Here is a 21,448-nt window from a genome sequence, read left to right on the forward strand (position 1 = left end):
GCAGAGATTGTACTAGATATTACTGTGACAGTCAGGGTTGCCAGATCTGTTTATTATAATTTCCCCGCAATATTTTATTTGAAAATAGCCGATCTACAAGCTCACAACGCGCCGCATCGCGACGCGTTGTGAGCTTGTAGATCTGCTATTTTCAAATAGCTGATGTATATGTTAAAGTGCTCATGTGGCCCTAGACGCTTTCTTTTGGGCTGGTTTTCCTAGACCTGGTTGCTTTTTTCTCTCACAGAATCTGGCAACACTGGTGACGGTCATGATTTTTCATTCAATGCAGGGCTGACATTTCAACGTCAACCCCGACGTCTTCTTCAGAAGTCTATCTCTCTGTTTGCACAATTTCATATCTCAGGTCCTTCGGCGAGGTACAGTTATTTGCTTCCGTTCCGTTATCACGGCGGCACCCAAAAAAAAAAAGAAGTCATATCAGCTCCGTCGTGGCGGTGCCCTTTTACTAGCCTAGTTGGAAGGTGCTGTTAGATGGTGAGATGGAAATAAAAGTGTCAGATTCAGCGCTTAGGAGAATGATTAATTGCTCAAAGCCACAGTTAGTATTTGGACATCTGCTCGCTTGTTATTGTCTCTAATTAAAATGATAAATAATTTGTATCCAGATGCAAATTTGCATCTCTTTTGGATTTCCGGGGGAACAAAAAAAAGAAAGAAGAAAAGAAAGTGTTGTCCGACACGTATACTGCCTGAGTCTAATCTGCATAGTGTAATGCTCTGAATTTAATAACGTGTCAAAGTGAAAGAGTTTAATTCCTTTCCTTTGGCAAAAAGATTGTTGCCGGGGAAAAAAATAAAGATATATAAATAATCAACTCCAGTGGATCTGGACAGTCTGTTTACATTCAATTGATTTATAGTTTGTTTTGAGGTGAAATGGAACCATATGCGGGGGAAGGAAAACCTGTTGGTGGACTGCTAATCATTACGAGGGCTTGGCCTGCAGTCTATTAATATGCAGTACCCAAGTTCCCCATAATGGCTACACTGTTAAAATCCAGAGTGTGAATTTAAACGCTGAGAGTTACTGGGGTCCATTTGGTTCCATTTCGTACAGTCTTGTTTAGTTACAAGTGGATACATTTACCACTGAGGATTTTTTACTGTGTTCTCTATATAGAGGCCAATGTTGTCTTACACATTCCAATAACAAACCACTGTTTTATAACTTTATAACTATAGCTCCAGTGCTCCTTTAGGCGCTTGTTGTTTATTTGTATTACGCTGAACCTGCAGTGTTAATGGACCTGGACCAGTGTTGCCAGATTCTGTGAGAGAAACAAGCAACCAGGTCTAGGAAAACCAGCCCAAAAGAAGCGAAGTATGGGCCACATGAGCACTTTAACATGTACATCAGCTATTTGAAAATAGCAGATCTACAAGCTCACAACGCGGCGCGACGCGTTGTGAGCTTGTAGATCGGCTATTTTCAAATAAAATCTTGCGGGGAAATTATAATGAGCAGATCTGGCAACCCTGACCTGGACCCTTATGGGACCATTTCTACCCTCTCTCAGAGTTAAATTACCACTCAGGAGTTTTCAGTGTCGCTTTTTTCTGTCCAGGTTAGTTTTTTGTTTGTTAGTCTATACCAGTGGCTTTCAAAGTTTGGGTCCTTGGGGGGGACCCTCAGGGGTCCTTGAGGAGGTTCCAGAGCAGTTTAATTCACGTGAAATAGTGTCCCAACATGTCTCAGTATCATCATCATCATCATCATCATGATATATGATCTCATGTACAATTATGATGTTTGGACAATTTAATTTGAACCAAATTAACTTTTCATATCAGGAATACCCAGGAGAGACGTTTTTCTCATTTGAGTTGATTTGATTACCTTATTAGTCCCGCAGGGGGGGGGGGGATTCTGTTCTCAGCTTCACCCAGATGATGGCAGCTCATGGTTATATCATGAAGAGCACTCCAGTGGGGGAGAAGGGGGAGGGGGGGGGGCAGTTGGGGGTTAACCCATTAAGGCCTGAGGTTCCGATTCTATAAAATGTCAAAACAGTTTTTGAAAAAACGTATGTTTCTATATCGGTGGCGCTCAAACTTTTTCATGTCAAGGACCCCCAAAATGTGTATGTATTTGGCCGCCGACCCCCATCTCAAAATGTTTTGTTCCAGGGACCCCCCAGAAGAAAAGAATAGAGTTAAAAATGTTCGCTTTAAAACAATATATATTCAAAGATTTGCACACATTTTCACGATGAAAAAAAAATAGCAGATCTACAAGCTCATAGCGCGGCACCGAGTAGATCTGCTATTTTTGAATAGCCAAAGTGTAAAATAATGTTTTTTTTAGCTCAAATCCAAATCTAGGTCTTAATGGGTTAGGTGTCTTGCTCAGGGACACTTTGACACATAGACCGGAATCGGGGAGGAAAACCGGTTATAGGTGACCTTCTGATTACTAGATGGACCTCTCTCTACCCTCTGGAGCTACAGCTGCCCATGGGGGGGGGGGGGTCCATGACCTATAATGACGGTCAATGTGCAGGTCCATGACATACAGAATAAAAACATTTGAAAGCTCCTGGTCTATCTATACACAGTGGTTAAGGATAATTCCTTTTAACAGGTCGTTCATGAAAGTCCTTGCGGTCTTGTTTCCAATGAGAACCTGTGAGCAATTGGGGTTAAGAGTCTTGCTCAGGGACAAATTTCATATCATCGGCACATATGCTGGGATAGCCTGGAATCGAACCTGGGGCAACCAGGGCCAGCTGGTTCCCTAGGCGGGCTCACTAACCACTCAGCTATGGCCGTGGTGGACAAAGTACTCAACCCCACTTGAGTCAAAGTATAGATACACCAAATATTACTCGACTACAAGCTCAGTCACTTGAGTTAAAGTACTGGAGTACTTGCGTTTTCCGCCCCCAAATTCAAAGATTTCCCAGAAATGTTCAAAAATAGCAATATCAGATCTACAAGACCACGTGTCGCATTACCACGCGTTGTGAGCTTGTAGATCAGATCTGCTATCTGCAATATATTTGAAATAGTGCTTAAGTATTTGATTCATAATCTACTTTTCCTAGAAATAGTTGAGTCAAAAGTACAATATTTTATATACTTTGAAACGTAGTGTAGTGAAAGTCATGAAAGTATCCCAAAAATACAAAATAATCAGGTAAAAAGTACACATACTCAAAAACATGCACTTAAGCACAGTACTCAAGTAAATGTACTTTGTTTACTGAACACCACTGACCGATAGTAAACTAGATACTGTGACAATGAAAGGTTTCCGGTGATGGAGAAGGAAAACCTCTCTGGCTGTGAAGTGATACATCTCATCATCAGCCTATTACACACCTCTCAGATTACGCCTTTTAATCACATATGCACGCCATCTCCCGAGGCATTAAGTGACGGATCCCATTGCGATGACCCAGCAAGTTGCGTAGGGATATTTCATCGCTATAAATCAGGGGTCTTCGATGTTTTTCAGGCCAAAGAACCCAAGGCTGCAGTGCGAGACCCCCACTACATATTGTATAGAATTATGTTGCAGACAAACCTTTTAATTGATTTCATATAGCTTCATATAGGCTTGTTTGACAGCACTATTATCAGTGTTGTGTAATGTTTTTGCTTGTTTGTTTACAAATGATATTTTCTGTTACATTGGATTCATGTTAATGATGTATTGTCAAATATTTACCCTCTTAAACCTTTAAAACTTGACCTTTGGCTCTGTTCATGGTCTGCTCTTTTTCCCCCTCTAAACCCAATCTCTTCCCCGATAATAGCCGATCTACAAGCTCACAACGTGACAAGTTCTGTGCTTGTAGATCGGATATTTTCGCCAAATGTTCCTTTCCTCCCCAGAATAGGGATCCTAGGTTCCAGTGGTTGATGTAACAAAAAAAATAAAGGTTCCTATCGCACAAAGATTTGGCGGACCCCCTGTTGAAAACCCTGCATGCTATAAACCAGTGGTGTAAAGTAACTAAGTACATTTACTCAAGTACTGTACTTAAGTAAAATGTTGAGGTATTTCTACTTTACTGGAGTATTTAAAATTTTCAGTACTTTTACTTCTACTCCGCTACATCTCGGAGGCAAATATTATACTTTTACTCCACTACAATTATTTGAAAATTGAAAAAAATATTTGCAGATATAAATATATTACATTATAAAATATACATTAACCATTTTAGCTCTATTTTATACCGAGGCTATTTGAAAATAGCAGATCTACAAGCTCACAACGCGTCGCATCGCGACGCATTGTGAGCTTGTAGATCTGCTATTTTCAAACATTTAAGTACTTTTACTTTTGGTACATTAAGTACGTTTTGATGCCACTACTTTTGTACTTTTACTCAAGTCAATTTTGAATTCCGGACTTTTACTTGCAACGGAGTATTTTTTACATTGCAGTATTGATACTTTTACCTAAGTAAAACGTTTGAGTACTTTTTCCACCACTGCCATCATAAACGTTATGGCCATATGCAGGCGTGTTCCTAAAGCCCCCCCACGCCGCGTGCCACTGAGCGTGCGTCAGCAACAGCTTGGGAGTTGATGGCCCACCAGATGTTTGTAATCTCAGACTGAAGGGTCACAATCAGATATAAGGGATCAAAGGAGGGGATTATAGACAGTGACGGTGAGGGGAGCCATACTGTGTAGAGATTCCTGCACGATCGCTGATGGATGGTGAATAATGTGACCTTGTTTCCCCTCCACACACACACACCGTCGCCACGCTACTGGGCGTGGTATAGCCCGGCACAATGACTGATATAGCAGTGATTCTCTCGACCTTTTGTCATTTCAAGGACCTTGATATAATATGTGTTTAGACCACCATTTGATACACTTTCATTTATTTATTTGTTTCTCTAGGACCCCAATATATACTGTGAAATCCTCAGTGTTTATTTAACCTATTAAGACCTGGAACGCATCCGTGTGTCATTTTAAGATTTTTTTGGGGCTATTTTTTAGAAACATCGTGAAAATATTTGGATTTATATATTTTAAACAGTTTTTTGAAAAAACCTGTTTTGCTATAATCTATATAAGTGGTTCTCAAACTTTTGTCACGTCAAGGACCCCCAAAATGATGTGTATTTGGCCGTGGACCCCCATCTCAAAATGTTTTGTTCCAGGGACCCCCAGAAGCAAAGATTTGAATTAAAAATGTTTGCTTTAAAAAAAAAATATATTCAAAAATGTGCACATTTTCACGATTTTTCAAAAATAGCCAAAAGTGTAAAATAATGCTTTTTAGCTCAAATCAAAAAGTGACACAGATGCGTTCGAGGCCTTAAAGGGTTAACTCTGATTTACAGACCCATAAGGGTCCATTTCGGACCCCTGGCGATCCCCAAACCTGACATTGAGAAACTCCTTTTGCTTTCGGCTATAATTCCCTTCGTGGTGCGCCACAGTGTGATAATCTGTTTCCATATGTTTCTGTTCTCTGTGTCTTCCTCGGTCACTCCAGCCACCTGCATGTCCTCTCTCTCGCCGCTGCCATAAAACCTCCTCTTTGGCGTTTCGTCATCTCCTCTTGCCCTGGCAGCTCCGTCTTCAGCATCCTTCTCCCCAGTGTACCCCTCATCCCTCCTCTGAACATGTCCAAACCATCTCAACCTCGCCTCTCTTGTTTTACCCAAACCTTCTAACCTGGGCTGATCGTCTAATGTAGTCATTTATTTTTTACATCAACCCATTAAGACCTGGAACATATCCGTGTCATTTTTTGATTTGAGTTAAAAATCATTATTTATTATATATTTATTATATTCAAAAATAGCAGATCTACAAGCTAGCAAGATCTACGAGCTTGTAGATCTGCTATTTTTGGAAATTCCTGAACATTTGTGCAAATCTTTGAATATATATACCGGTTTTCTTTTAAAACGATTTTTTTTTACTCAAATCTTTGCTTCTGGGGGTCCCTGGAACAAAACATTTTGAGATGGGCAATACATCGGCGGCCAAATACGGGGGTCCTTGACATGAAAAAGTTTGAGCACCACTGATATAGAAACATACGTTTTACAGAAAACTGTTAGGATTTAGAAGGCATCTGTAGAATCGGCTTCAGGTCTTAATGGGTTAAAAACATTTTATTCCCCCATGCCTCCCCCCCAGCACAAATACAAGTTCATTATTATTCTCTCTCTTTGTCTTTTGTTCTCTCAAATCATCATACCCTCAGTTATTTTCCATACAAAAGGGAAACAAATAATAACAATAATAATAATACATATATACATAATAAAAACAGCTACAATATAAATAATAACAAATACATAGTTATACATTCAAATATTTCAGTTGCATGTGCAGTCAGCATCTTCACCAATTCATACTTTACATATTTATTTATGCATAATGTTTTGACATTTCATACTGGTGCATAGCACTTTTGGACCTAAACGTTGTGAGGCGATCGATGCCGTATACCAAATTTAATAATGTAGTCATATCTGATGCTGTCAATCCTTGTCACTCATAATGAGAATCGTAGACATTGAGAAACAGACTGTACTGTGTATTAGACAGTATATACACGATTGTGTGGTTTCAGTGCAGAGCATTATGCTGCACGTTAGCCTGTGGATGAAAATGTAAGTGGATTTGGAGATGGCACATATACACCCAAAGGCTCATTTTTTCTGGCTAGTTTGTAAAGCCCCATTGACTGTATGGCTGTGTGGGCAGGTTAATGATATCAGCTTCAGAGTAGTTTTTAATCACAAGCAGACTAATGAGATAGGTTGGGCCAGACCTGCTCCAGTAATAAACAACTGCACAATTCTCTCTTCGCTGCCCCGACTCAGCCGCTCCTTCCTTCCATTCCTCATCATCTCTCTCTTTCTCTCTGTCTCCATGTCTCTCTGTCTCTGTTTCTCTCTCTGTCTCTGTTTCTCTCTCTCTCTCTCTCTCTCTCTCTCTCTCTCTCTCTCTCTCTCTCTCTCTCTCTCTCTCTCTCTCTCTCTGTCTCTGTCTCTGTCTCTGTCTCTCTCTCTCTCTCTGTGTGTAAGCTGAAGTGCTGTGGAGATTTGGGAGAACATGAGCAAAGAATGAGCCACAAAATGACGCGGATTAGAGGGAATCAGTCATATTTACAGGAGAGAACAGCGAGCACAGCAGGACACATTTATCCTGCAGCTAGGCACCTAGTACACGGCTCGACAAAACAAAACAAAAGACGGATGTTCTGAAAGGCTGGCTAAACTGAATTACAGGCAGGCAGGCAGACAGACAGACAGACAGACAGACAAGGAGTTAGGTCGCCTAGGTACTATACTGTAGATGGATAGACAGACAGACAGACAGACAGACAGACAGACAGACAGACAGACAGACAGACAGACAGACAGACAGACAGACAGACAGACAGATGCCCATATAGCTTCAAAATAACATCCTTTTTTTAGGGGTTCATGCCCGATAAGGAACCCTTATTGTTTTCGTGCTGATTGTTCTGCTTCTGGAAATTCCTGTGAGGTGGTAAATGGTAGAGACATGAAATTGTCACCAATGATGGGAAATATCGGCCAATTGGCCTGATGGGGGTGCTATAATTAAAGGTAATACATTTTTCAGGCATAACTCCTTTGCCATGAGTACAATTTGCACAAAACCTGCTACAGATACCCATCAATGCTGAGTATACATTTAAAGGGGGCCTTATTATTATTATTATTATGTAACAAGAGTTACAGCTTGTTGATACAATGTTAATTTTGAAGATATTCACCAGTGAACTTCAACAGAGGCGTGTCTCTGCAAATAAACAGACCAAACGATCAACAACTGTTGGCAACAAGATGCAATGATGAGTGAGAAGCCTGCTGTCTGTGATACACCGTATCTAACAGTGCAAAGCATTTGGCAGTGGTATGCATGTAAATCAGATCACCATAGTCCAGTAATGGAAGGAATGGAGTCTCAGACAGTCTTTTTTTCTTGGCGACAAAGGAAAAGCCTGATTTGTTGCTGAAATAAAATCCTAGCTTGTGCTCAATATATCGTTGCTGTCAGACGGAAATCTCTTATCTCCATATTTTATATATTTTTTGTTTTTTAATAAATGAATGCCCTACTTGATCATCATACAGCATCACACAAGTATCAAAAGTAGCAGATCCACAAGCTCGAAATGCAGCGCGAAGCGACGCGTTTCGAACTTGTGGATCTGCTACTTTTGCTATTTTTTGCTACTTTAGCTACTTTTGCTATTTTTAGCTACTTTAGCTACTTTTGCTATTTTTAGCTACTTTAGCTACTTTTGCTATTTTTAGCTACTTTAGCTACTTTAGCTACTTCTGTTATCTTTAGCTACTTTTGAAATTTTTTAGCTACTTTAACTACTTTTGCTATTTTTAGCTACTTTAGCTACTTTTGCTACTTTTGCTATTTTTGAATTTGAATCCTGAAAAGCAACACTTTTGGACATACAGTACTAGGTTTCCACCCGACAGAGAAGACATACTCTCTCTTCATCGTCCTCAGACGAGCCCTCCATCGGCGTCTCCAGTCAAACCCGTTTCTCCATATACGTCTGGCCAGCTCGTTTGTGCTTTCCGCGCGCGACGTCTTTCTTTGGCGCGTCCATGACGCCCGTGCGTTGGTTCCCACGGTTCCCAAGCTTTCTTGGCAGGGAGTTCTCGGCGTCGATGGCAATGAGCGGCTATAGTCTCATCCCCCCTGACTGCTATATTCTCTGACACCCGTGGTACACACGTTTGTCGGTAATGTGTTTGACCTGTTGTATACAGTACATTATATATGACATTTTGAATGTTAAATTGTCATCAATTGAAATACGTTTAAGTACTTGTACTGTGGTCATAAACCCTGATATCTGTAACATCAGAAACTGTCAAAGGTCTAGAATCCCTCGTAGCTTAGAGACACATTTGACTCTCGAGGTGCATCGGGGCACTGCGGCTCGCCTCCTCTCCCTTTTAAGAGCATGTTCTTTAACATATTAATGTAACACGTTGACTCTGCAGCCTGCGAACGCCTCGTCCCTGCGTATAGCCCCATGGGGCCTTTCGAATGCCGACTCAGCTATATACAGGGTCTGTTCCCACGCATTATTCTCATTTACATTCCAACCCGGCGGCGTTGCTTGAACGCCGTGTGCTCTTGTCACTGCCAATGAGCTTTCCCAGGCTGTTTCTTTTTTTTAAACAACTGTGGCAACTGTCCTGCCCCGGGATGATGGACATCTGGTTATAGGGGCAGGTTTACGGAACGATATGCGGGTTGTGGGTCTTTTGGCAGGATAGCACAGATCTCCATGCTTTACTGGCAGGTAGCTGAACCATGCCTTGGCATTAAGAGTGCATATTTGTGCGTGCGTGTGTGCAGTGGTGGAAAGTAACTAAGTACATTTACTCAAGTACTGTATTTAAGTAAAGTTTTGAGGTATTTGTACTTTACTTGAGTATTTACAATTTCCAATACTTTTACTTCTACTCCACTACATCTTAAATGTTGTACTTTTACTCCACTACAATTATTTGAAAACTTTAGTTACTAGTTACTTTTCAGATATCAATTATTACATTATAAAACATACATTAACCACTTTAGCCTTATTTTATACATTGGCTATTTGAAAATAGCCGATCTACAAGCTCGCTTGTAGATCTGCTGTTTTCAAATATTTAGTACTTTTACTTTTGATACTTTAAGTACAGTTTGATGCCAATACTTTTATACTTTTACTCAAGTACATTTTTAATTCTGGACATTTACTTGTAACAGAGTATTTTTATATTGCACTATTGGTACTTTTACTTAAGTAAATAATTTGAGTACTTTTTCCACCACACGCACGCACACACGAGTGCATGTAATAGAAAGAAAGGGACAGTACATGTGTGTAGGAGTGGTAGAGTATTCTTAAAAGACCCCGTAAAGCAATAATAATATGTATTCTCAGTATGTCTCACGTGTTATTAACCAACCGTCATTTTAACTCTGGACTTGTGGATCCATTCTATGCTATGTGTTTATTAGACGTAGATGGACAAACCAAATTGGGCATTGGCCTGATCTTCCGCAGATCTACAAGCTCATAGTGCGGCACCGAGTGCCGCACTATGAGCTTGTAGATCTGCTATTTTTGGAATAGTCTTGAATATATATGTTTTTAAAGCGAACATTTGTAAAATGTGTTTTTGTTCCAGGGACCCCCCTTCCCCAGAAGCAAAGATTTGAGTTACCAATGTTCGCTTTAAAAGATATTTAAAAATAAATAAATAAACAAAAAATAATAATAATAATGTTAAAAAAAAATATATATATAAAATAAATAAATATATATAACAAATACATTTAAAAAATATATATATATTCAAAGATTTGCTATTTTTGAATAGCCCAACGAAATCTAAATTAGATGGCACTGTGCGCTTCTCTGCAAACCAAACCAGGAGGAAGTCATAATAATCTACTGAATATTCACACCCCCCTAACAAGCCTAGATAAGGACCTCTAGTGCAAGTGACTGTGACAGGAACATTCTCGTAGAATGAATGTACTATAAATGACACGGTTTCCGTGATTTTCATTTTCAACATTTTGTTAATTGTCTGCTGTGTGCTCGTGTCAATCCTTGTGAAAAGTTATTTGTCATAAACGTGCCATGGAATTATATTGTACACCTTCCACTGGATGAGGAGTCTCATGTTATGTTAACGATGCTTTGTAACGTCGTGTTCTTCTCGCACCGTATTCTGTGCCACTTTTAGTTTAACCACGAGGAGATGCGACGAGGCCTTCAATGTATCAATACAACCAGTGTTGCCAGATTCTGTGAGCAAAACAAGCAACCAGGTCTTGGAAAACCAGCCCAAAAGAAAGCGACTATGGGCCACATGAGTACTTTAACATGTACATCAGCTATTTGAAAATTGCAGATCTACAAGCTCACAACGAGCTTGTAGATCGGCAATTTTCAAATAAAATCTTGCGGGGAAATTATAATAAGCAGATCTGGCAACCCTGAATACAACGTTGAAGGGTAGTGTGTGTGTGTGTGTCTGGTCTCTTTGACCTTCTCTGTAGTCTGAGAGTCTCGCACCCACGGCCCAATCCCACCGGAAGAAGTGTCCACAGCCTTATATCCCCCTGGTGGCCTTTCATGCTATGATACCACTAATGGCAGAAATAGACCCGTGAACCAACCGAATCGTTTAAAAGGGGATCAACAGCATGCAGGGTCCATGGTGACATGACCTTTTAAAGTGGGCTCTGGGGGGGGGAATAAAAAAAACAAAAACAATGCATTCATAATTTTTCTCAGCAGGCCGGTAAAACCTCCCCTTGAAGGTTAGTGGATTTACAGCCCAGTTCCAGCCTAATATTCACAGAAGAACGCTGATAGCTGGATCGCATGGTATTTAAATGAGCTTCTGCCAGACAAAGGTGACTTTTAACGCCCAGCTCATTCTTGGGACATTGACCTCGGCAGACGTGATGATCCTCTCACTGAACATTATGCCCATTCAGCAACTTTGGATTCATACATACAGAATTCAAGTTCAAGTTGGTTTTACCCATTTAAGACCTGAAGCCGATTCTACAATCGTCTTCTAAATCAGTTTTCTGAAAAAAAAACGTATGTTTCTATATCAGTGGTGCTCAAACGTTTTCATGTCAAGGACCCCCCAAGCCGTGGACCGCCATCTCAAAATATTTTGTTCCAGGGACCCCCCAGAAGCAAAGATTTGAGTTAAAAATGTTCGGTTTAAAATAATATATATTCAAAGATTTGCACACATTTTCACAATAAAAAAAAAAAAAGCAGATCTACCAGCTCGTAGCACGGCACTCGGTGCCGCGCTACGAGCTTGCATATCTGCTATTTTGGAATAGCCAAAGTGTAAAATAATGCTTTTTTAGCTCAAATCTAAAAATGACACGGGTCTTAAATGGGTTAACAGCTATACGTAACAACTCCTGTGAAGTCATCGAGGCAAACTAGAAAGATTGTAGTCAGTAGGATGCATACGGTATAGCTGCAGGTTTCATCAGCATGGACTGTCTCCTGTACAGTTAGCCACTTAAACCCTATACTTAGTTGACCGGCATTTTAGTTTGGCCTCTACACCAAATCTCTTTGCCGAAAATAGTTTGGCCTCTACACCAAATCTCTTTGCCGAAAGTAGTTTGGCCTCTACACCAAATCTCTTTGCCGAAAATAGCCGATCTACAATATCACAACACGCTATTTTCTCTCTGAATGTCATGCACACAGCTACAGTAAATGAAAACGGACACAGATTGAATGTGATTACCCTTTTTTACGCATCTATGACACAATGTCAAAATATCGAGTGGGAAAAGGGTTCCATTTTCAATAGGCCATTTCCAACATCGAATAGTTCTGCACTATACGTGCTCAGTTGCAGGATATGAGCTTTCTCAAAAATAGCAGATCTACAAGCTCATAGCGCGGCACCGAGTGCCGCGCTATGAGCTTGTAGATCTGCCATTTTTGAAAAATCAAGAACATTAAGTGCAAATCTTCGATTATATATATTTTTTAAAGTGAACATTTATAACTCAAATCTTTGCTTTTCGGGGTCCCTGGAACAAAATATTTTGAGATGGGGGTCCGCAGCCAAATGCATATACATTTTGGGGTCCGTTTTTTTTGTGCACCACTGATATAGAAACATGTTTCTTTTCAGAATAATGCTGGGATTTAGAAGACATTTGTAGAATCGGCTTCAGGTCTTAATGGGTTAATGGCTAACAATATATTCTTTGAATCTTATGTCTGCTGATAATCACACAAAGCCTAATTTTGTGTTCTGTTAAGAAGTTCTGTGCATTTCCCCCCTTTGGGCAAATTGATGTGAAAAATGCATCGGTTCCTCCTTCCATGACCAAACTTTCCTCACAGTTTCATCCAAATCCCATTATAACTTTTGGCAATATCCTGCTAATAGTCAAACGGAATGGGTAAAAAAAAAACAGTTTCTGGATGTTGTTAAAGCCCCAGTACAGGATTTACTTTAATTAATTACCAGAATTAAATTGGTCAAGTTAATCCCATCCAATATAATTAGCAAAGAATTAGATTTTCAGGATATAATCCTTTTTCCTCCTCCAATGTCCCCCACCCATCACTCAATTGGTTTATTTAACCACTTCTTCAACTCGATGAGCCAGGGGGCCAAAATTGTAAAATGAATTGAGGTCCGGGGCCACAGACTGTCAACAAAATTTTTTACAAAATGTTCATGGTTAACCGTTTAACCAGTAACTGTTAAGAAATAGGTAACCAGTTAATACCAACAGTTAAATGGTCTTTTTTTAATTTATTTTTTATTGTTGTATAGTGATGCCTGGAGACAGATGCACCAGGCAGACTGCAATTGCTTAATGATGATTGCTGACCAATTCCACCATAATTTAAACACAGGGAAATAAAGTATTGTGCACTTCAGCAAGTTGACATGCTGAGATAGACCTGAAAGCTGTGGGATTTTAATTTCTAAACGTCTTTTCACAGAATAGTTTTGCAAAAAAAACTATGATCTGAATTCATATTTTTGCATTAATAAAGAGTGGATGGTAGTCTCATGAATTTCTCATCGAGGATTACCTTTACCCGCATTTGGTCAAATATTGTGGAATCTACACAGCTGCTTCAAATAATTAATTACATCAAGCCAGTGTGCAAAAGCAGGTCAAATCAATTATGCGTGTCAATTCTCCAAAAGTACAATATTTGCCTTTTGAAATGTAGTGGAGTGAAAGTCGGTCAAGAATTCAAATAATACTAAAGTAAAATGCACATACTCATAACAATGTACTTAAATACAGTACTCAAGTATACTGTTAATGCAGTTTGTTGCTGTTTGTCTGCCACTGGCGTGGCGTTGGGGGTGGAGGGATGTATTCTGTACGTGTGTGTGTGTGTGTGTGTTCATGGATTATAAAGAACAAGCAAATAAACAAACAAACAGCTGGACAGACCCAGGGACAGATTGAGAATGAATGACAGTGAGAGATTAGAGGGGGAACAGGGAGCGATAGATTGTGTGGTGTTTAGCATGCAGAGTGGGAAGCACTTTTAGGCTTCTCTCTCTCTCCCTCTCTGCCGTGAGCAGCCCTAAACTTTCTCACATAAGCCATCGCCTCGAGCCATGAACTCAAACATTTCAGTCACATTTTCACCTAAGTTGTGGGGGAGGGGGGGAAGGGGGGAGAAAAAGATTTAAAAAAGGGCCTTATTACTCGTGATCAAAGGTTGCTGTTTTGGGGATGAGATGGGCAGAGTCCAATATAATATGCATTCGACGTCGAAGGCGGCAAGGCGGGTCATTTTCATTCAAAGGAGAGACATGACGTTAACGGGCCCGGGAGTCTTTGTTTTTTTCGTCGTCTTCAAGTTTCATTTCCTTTGAAGAAAGTTTGAGCTGGAATCGCTGGCACCGTGTGAGATATGTAACAGAAATGAACTAAAGGTGTGCCACCAAATCGTAACCCCGTCTCTCCAAATTGCCTTCTAATAAAATAACAAAGTGAAATAAAAATCACCTATTCTGCCTGGATCTCTTTTACGGTGGCGTGGCTCCGCAGCATCCTAGCAATCGTGGACCATTCAGTGTCAAATGTCTCGTGCACACTGCTAGTAGGCACACAGAAGTACCTCCGTCGCTCTCTCCCGAGTTTTATACTTATCTAACTAATATCTAACTTTAATTTTATGCCCTGCCCATGCAGATCCAAGATCCACATGATTAGACCCCCCCCCCCCCCCACCCCTTTAACTAGCACATTGACCGCTCTCTATTGATTTCTTATAATCATAGAGCAGCAGGAGCAGCGTTCTGCTGTTGTAAACATTATGAGGCACTCAGGATTAAAAGCCTGTAGATGAAACGTAACATGCCATGTGTAATGACACAATCATCGTTGTGACATCGGAATGTATGGGTCCCTCAGATGTTAAGCAAGTACTACAGAATGGCATGCAATTAGCAGCCATACTTAGCAGATACACCCACACATTCTGAGTGTTTGGCCTCTAGCACTGCCATGACATATCAAACAAACAGAATCACTAAAGGACAGCTTAGGAACTGCGTTGGCTGGTTAGCGTCTGCTCGGAAGCAAATGTTAACATTTATCATTTGTGATGATGTAAACATGGACCGAGCTCTCTGACCTTATTACGGCGTGCACACATTTTGTGTGGGAGCTGATTTGGTGGACAGGGATCTAACATACAGTTCAACTCACATTATTATGAACACCCTGCAACCGCAGAGCGCAACCAAGACAGATAAACGCAACGTTTTGCTATGCTGATTATTTTTCCCTCCACCAGTTTCTTCCACTTGCCTTAAGTTATTTTGAGTCCCTGCCAAGACGCTAATCCATGATGCTTCCAGTGCTTTGACGCAGATGGAGGGCAGTAGCCTAATTAGTTTTATTTCCCTTCATCAGTGTGATAGGAGGATAAACTGAGGCTCAGAGAAAAGGATGGGTTTCAGAAGTATGGCAGCCTTGAGAAAGTTGGTGGTTGCCTATAGTATAGGACCTTGATGGCAGGCTAAGGTCATCCTGTTCCATGGCACGGCATGCTTTATAGGAGTGTGGACCAGTGGTGTCACTGGTGTAAAGTGACTTAAGTACATTTACCCAAGTACTGTACTTAAGTTTTTGAGGTACTTTTACTTTACTGGAGTATTTACAATTTGTCTATACTTTAACTTCTACTCCATTACATCTCAGAGGCAAATATTGTACTTTTACTCCACTACAATTATTTGAAAACTTCAGTTACTAGTTATTTTTCAGATAATTATTACATTATAAAACATAACATTAACCACTTTAGCCCTATTTCATTCCTAAGATATTTGAAAATAGCCGATCTACAAGCTCACAACGCGTCACATCGCGACGCGTTGTGAGCTTGTAGATCTGCTATTTTCAAACATTTTAGTACTTTTACTTTTGGCACTTTTAAGTTCATTTTGATACCAACACTTCTGTACTTTTACTCAAGTACATTTTGAATTCCGGACTTTTACTTGTAGCGGAGTACTTCTACATTGCCGTATTGATACTTTCACTTAAGTAAAACAGTTGAGTACTTTCTCCACCACTGGTGTGTGGACCCACCAGAGCTCCCAGCACCCTTTTGGCAGCAACTTCAGGGGCTTAATTTGGGAGTGTGGACCCACCATGTGAGAGCTCCCACCCTTTGCCGACAACTTATAAAGAGGCCAGAGCCGATGTGGGTTTTGGTCTCCTTGGGCAAGCCGGTATGTAGGAAATTGGATTGGTTTGCCTGTGTGTGTGTGTGTGTGTGTGTGTGTGTGTGTGTGTGTGAGTGTGTGTGTGCGCGCGTGTATGCGGGAAGTGGTGGCGAAAGATAGAAAAGGACAGGATAAGGTGAGAAAATAACCAGGTGTGAATGTGGCAGTGAGATATGTGGTGGAGTGTGTAGAGAGCTGAAAAATGTCTCCTTCCGTTGTTATAGATGTCACTCACACTATAGCAAGAACTTACAAGAGCTTCCTCTCACCACCTGCTCCATCTCAGAGTCCGAAGTCCTGCACGTGTACCCGATACCACAACGCACGCATGGTGATCGAGCTATAGGGGAAGGGGAGACCATTGTTAATTATACACACAGGGTATATCCAGTTTCAGCTTCGCCCATGCTGATGGCTGCTCAGATGGTCACGATGAGCGCTCATGCGTGGAGCTGTTAGGGGTTGAGTGTCTTGCTCAGGGACTCTTTGACACGTAGACATGGGTGGGCTGGGAGGTGACCCGGTGACTTTCTGATTACCAGACACCTTTCTGCCCACTCAGCTACAGCCGACCCTTAACCATAGTAGGCCCATTCCGTTTTCCCTCTGCACCAAATCTCTTTGATGAAAATCTCACAACACGTGCCACTGTAGAGAGTTTGTAGATCTGCTAATCTTAATGAATGTTCGCCTACTTTCGCCTAATGTTCACCTGGCTCTGTGCATGTATAGGCCCAGGTTTTCAGAAGGTGGCTTGCCCTCACTGGGACATGTGAGGTTTCATGTGGTTAAAAACAAAAGCTAATCCTAATCTGTGCTCTGGAATACACTCGTAGCATTTCTGGCAGAGATTGGATTTTAATCGACTTCTACACCTTAATTGGCTGCTCTTGCACGATTCAATTTCACTCCGTACAATGAAACAACGTGCCGTACTGTAGACGCAAAAGGAGCCAGGTGGAGCCATGCAATCTTCTGTGGAAGCACACAGATCGCGTGGTCCACTGATGACCAAGAGGGATGACTTTCCCAGTCTCAGACCTTTGTGTACATAAGTTACATAACTGGACGTCAAAGTGAAGTTCAACAGACCTCTTCATCTCTGTTACATGTAGGGGTGAGATGGGCCATCACATTGTCACTCCCAACTCGTCACATAATACTGACAGTTGGTCGGGACCCCATTAACATCCTTTGGTGGAAAGTAACGAAGTACATTTACTCAAGTGCTTTACTTTACAGTGCTTGTAACTATTTCTACAAATGTGTGGTATTGGTACTTTTACTTAAGTAACAAATCAGAGTATTTCAAAGGGGTCAACGGCCGAGTGATGTCCCCTTCTGCCGACTCAGCGCAGTGCCCTTCATTTTGCATACGGATAGGACGGGAAGCGGTTATGATCCGCCCCTTATCAGTTTGGTGCGTGAAAAGGGTACCTTGGTTTTTCCCTTGCAACGTATACGAAAAGTAGCTTCACCAAGCATCAATATACTAGGAGTTGGGAGTGAGAAATGTGTTGAGATGGGGTGCTACAGTATATGCAGTGGTGGAAAGTAACTAAGTACATTTACTTAAGTACTGTACTTAAGTAAAATTTTTAGTTATTTGTACTTCACTTGAGTATTTCCAATTTCCACTACTTTTACTTCTACTCCACTACATCTCGGATCCAAATATTGTACTCTTACTAACTTGGAAAACTTTAGTCACTAGTTACTTTGTAGATTTGGATTATTATCACAAAACATACATTAACCACTTCAGTCCTATACATATTTTGACCATTTGAAAATAGCCGATCTACAAGCTCACAATGAGACGCATTGTGAGCTTGTAGATCTGCTATTTTCAAAATATTTTTACACATTTGAAAACTTGAAATAGAACATTCTGCCTAATGAGTATCTTTACTTTTGTACTTTAAGTACCGGTACATTTTGATACCAATGCTTTTGTACTCAAGTAAATTTTGAATTCCGGACTTTAACTTGTAACAGATCGAGTACTTATACATTGCAGTATTGCTACTTTTACTTAAGTAAAACATTTGAGTACTTTTAAGTACCCACCACTGAGTATATGCAGGCTTCGTGGTTAACGTTACGATGTCTCTCACCTGGTGTGGAACCTCAGTCTTGTTTCTCATGACCCGCTTTTTGGGGTCCATATATACCCCCTGGTTGAGAAGCGCTCTGTGCTTTAGCCTTACTGCCCAGCGGCGCATGGGATTGAGATGGGAAACACAGCCTTGGACTGTTTCCCATGAAGATGGACAGGAGCGGTTCGACCCGAGTCAGACCCAATTACTGGCGTCTCCTCAGCCTCAGCCGGCCCGCTGTACCAGGGGGACGGAAGAGGGAGTCTTTTAACCCATTAAGACCGGGAACGCATCTGTGTGTCATTTTTTAGATTTCTTTGGGCTATTCAAAAATAGCAGATCTACAAGCTCATATGAGCTTGTAGATCTGCTATTTTTTAAAACAAACGTGAAAATGTGTCCAACTCTTTGAATATAGGCTATACATATTTTTAATGGGGGTCCCTGGAACAAAATATGTTGAGATGGGGGTCCGAGACCAAATACATATCTTTTTGGGGGTCCTTGACATGACAAAAGTGTTGTTCCAGGGACCCTCCAGAAGCAGAGATTTCAGTAAAAAAAAATGCTTTAAAAAATATATATATATTCAAAGATTTGCACAAATGTTCACGTTTTTTCAAAAATAGCAGATCTACAAGCTCGTAGCGTGGCACTCTGTGCCGCGCTACGAGCTTGTATATCTGCTATTTTTGAATAGCCAAAGTGTAAAATAATGGTCATACTGTAGGTTATAGCTAAAAAAAATCTAAAATGACACAGATGCGTTCCCGGTCTTAAAGGGTTAAATTGGGAGGGGGAGGGCCCTGGCTGATTCTCCCCGCTGATTCCCGCCGTAGATCGATATCTCCGCTGGGTCCCCCTGCAGGTCCTCTCACTTTCCAGGGTTAATCGACGACACAGTGAAAAAAGCCCCAGGGATTTGTGGAGAGCCCTGCCTTTATAATCCCCGCACTTTGTGGGAGATATAAAAAACAGGGGCTTTCTGACAGGATCTCCTCTTAATTTGGTGCAGATTATCAGCCCCCCTTGTATTATTATTCTTCTGGCCTGTGGACTTGTGAAATGGTCTCTCCACAGGCAACCCAGCCCTAGAAAATGGGGACCGCAGAGTGATAATTAAAGGCATACATAATAGTGCAAAACATGTGGCTTCCAAATGGTTCACGCTCTCTGTATGAATAGGATTCATAAGTGCTGGTAATCAAAGGTAGTTTCTCTCCCCCTCAAGGTCAAGTGCAGTACATGTGAAAAGCAATTTCTTTGAATATTCCTTTAATATTTTTGAACATGTTTGCGTTAATTCACTGTGGGCAATGCAGCGTTTATAATTTATGATATACATAAGCTTAATCTAATATTATGCAGGGTTTGTCCTGTTGCCCCGGGGCAGTTCAACCCGAGCATCTTGCCGTGTGCACACAGCCGTTGTTACGGTCTTTAAGCTACGGTATACTGTGTAAATGACGTCTCGTTTGAGTGGCTTGTTTTGGCTCGTGTACTGTAATATAATCGTTGATTTTGTTTGATCTTTTTTCCGCAAGCCCCGGGAGATTGTTGTGACCAGAATAACAGATGAGTAAAAATACCGAAAAGATCAAAAAGAGGCCAGATAAAAATGTATGCTAAAACGGGTTATTTCTTAGATCAATAGTATGTCCTTTGACCGATAAAAAGATGCGAGTGATAAAGGTTTAAAGTCTGAGGTAAAAAGTTCAAAGCGCTTGTATCTGACAGGTTGTAGAGTGAGGGGTAATCCGTGGTTGTATATTTCTTTTCTGCCCAGTATAGCAGCAGACAAATGGTCTCACCGCCACGAGTGAGTTCATATCGGATTTGGCCCGAAGGCTATGCATTCACTGTGTGGAGCATCGGTCAGTGGCGTAAAGTAACTAAGTACATTTACTCAGGTACTGTGCTTAAGTACAGTTTTGAGGCATCATGTTTACTTTACTGGAGTATTTCCAAATTGTCAATACTTCTACTTCTACTCCAAAAAGATATTGTACTTTTACTCCACTCCAATTATTTGAAAACTTTAGTTTCTAGTTACTTTGCAGGTATAAATTATTACATTATAAAACATACATTAACCACTTTAGCCCTATTTTATACCTAGGCTATTTGAAAATTGCAGATCTACAAGCTCACAACGCGTCGCACCACGACGCGTTGTGAGCTTGTAGATCGGCTATTTTGAAACATTTTAGTACTTTTACTTTTGGTACTTTTAAGTACATTTTGATACCAATACTTTTGTACTTTTACTCAAGTCAATTTTTAATTCCGGACTTTTACTCGTAACAGAGTATTTCTACATTGCAGTATTGATACTTTTACGTAAGTAAAACACGTGAGTACTTTTTCCACCACTGGTGTCGGTCCTGATTTATACTTCGCTGTGCGATGGTGTCGCTTGCTGAACATCTGCACGCTGAGTTTGTAGATCGGTGATTTTTGGCAAGCAACACCATCGTACGATGGACGTAAATTAATACATTTAAACTAAGTCCCACATCTGTATGCCAGCGTCCTGGCTGAGACGAGAGAGAGAACTATAATTACCTGGCATCATATAGTTTCAACTGCACAGAATATTATTTAGCGTGTGGTTTTAGATCCGTGGTTCTCAAAGTGGGGTCCGGGGACCCCCAGGGGTCCTTGAGGGGGGTCCCCAGCTGAATCAAATTGACCTGTATAACAGTTATGGTGGTCCGTGGCCTAATGCATAGTATCTGGGGGCCTTGTCATGAAGAAGTTTGAGAATCCCGTGTTTTGGACAGATACTAGGTTTATTGTTTATCTGGCAGCCATAGCCCTCTGTAGGGGCCTACGTTAGCCTCGCGTGGCCAGACAATATCACTCGACACACTGCGTGGATATTAGTCTGGTCCCTATCAACGATAAAAAAAATTCCAAGGGGCGGTTACAAAAAGATCCAAACGGACTCTATTGGTTAGACCTAAACCAATCAGAGCAGTGCTTCCTTGTTCACGAACTAATCAGAGCAGTGCTTCCTTGCAATGACGTACAAGGAAGCACTGCTCTGAT

Source organism: Gymnoscopelus braueri, assembly GCF_963280865.1.
Source record: "Gymnoscopelus braueri genome assembly, chromosome: 7".
In the NCBI taxonomy this organism is placed as follows: domain Eukaryota; kingdom Metazoa; phylum Chordata; class Actinopteri; order Myctophiformes; family Myctophidae; genus Gymnoscopelus; species Gymnoscopelus braueri.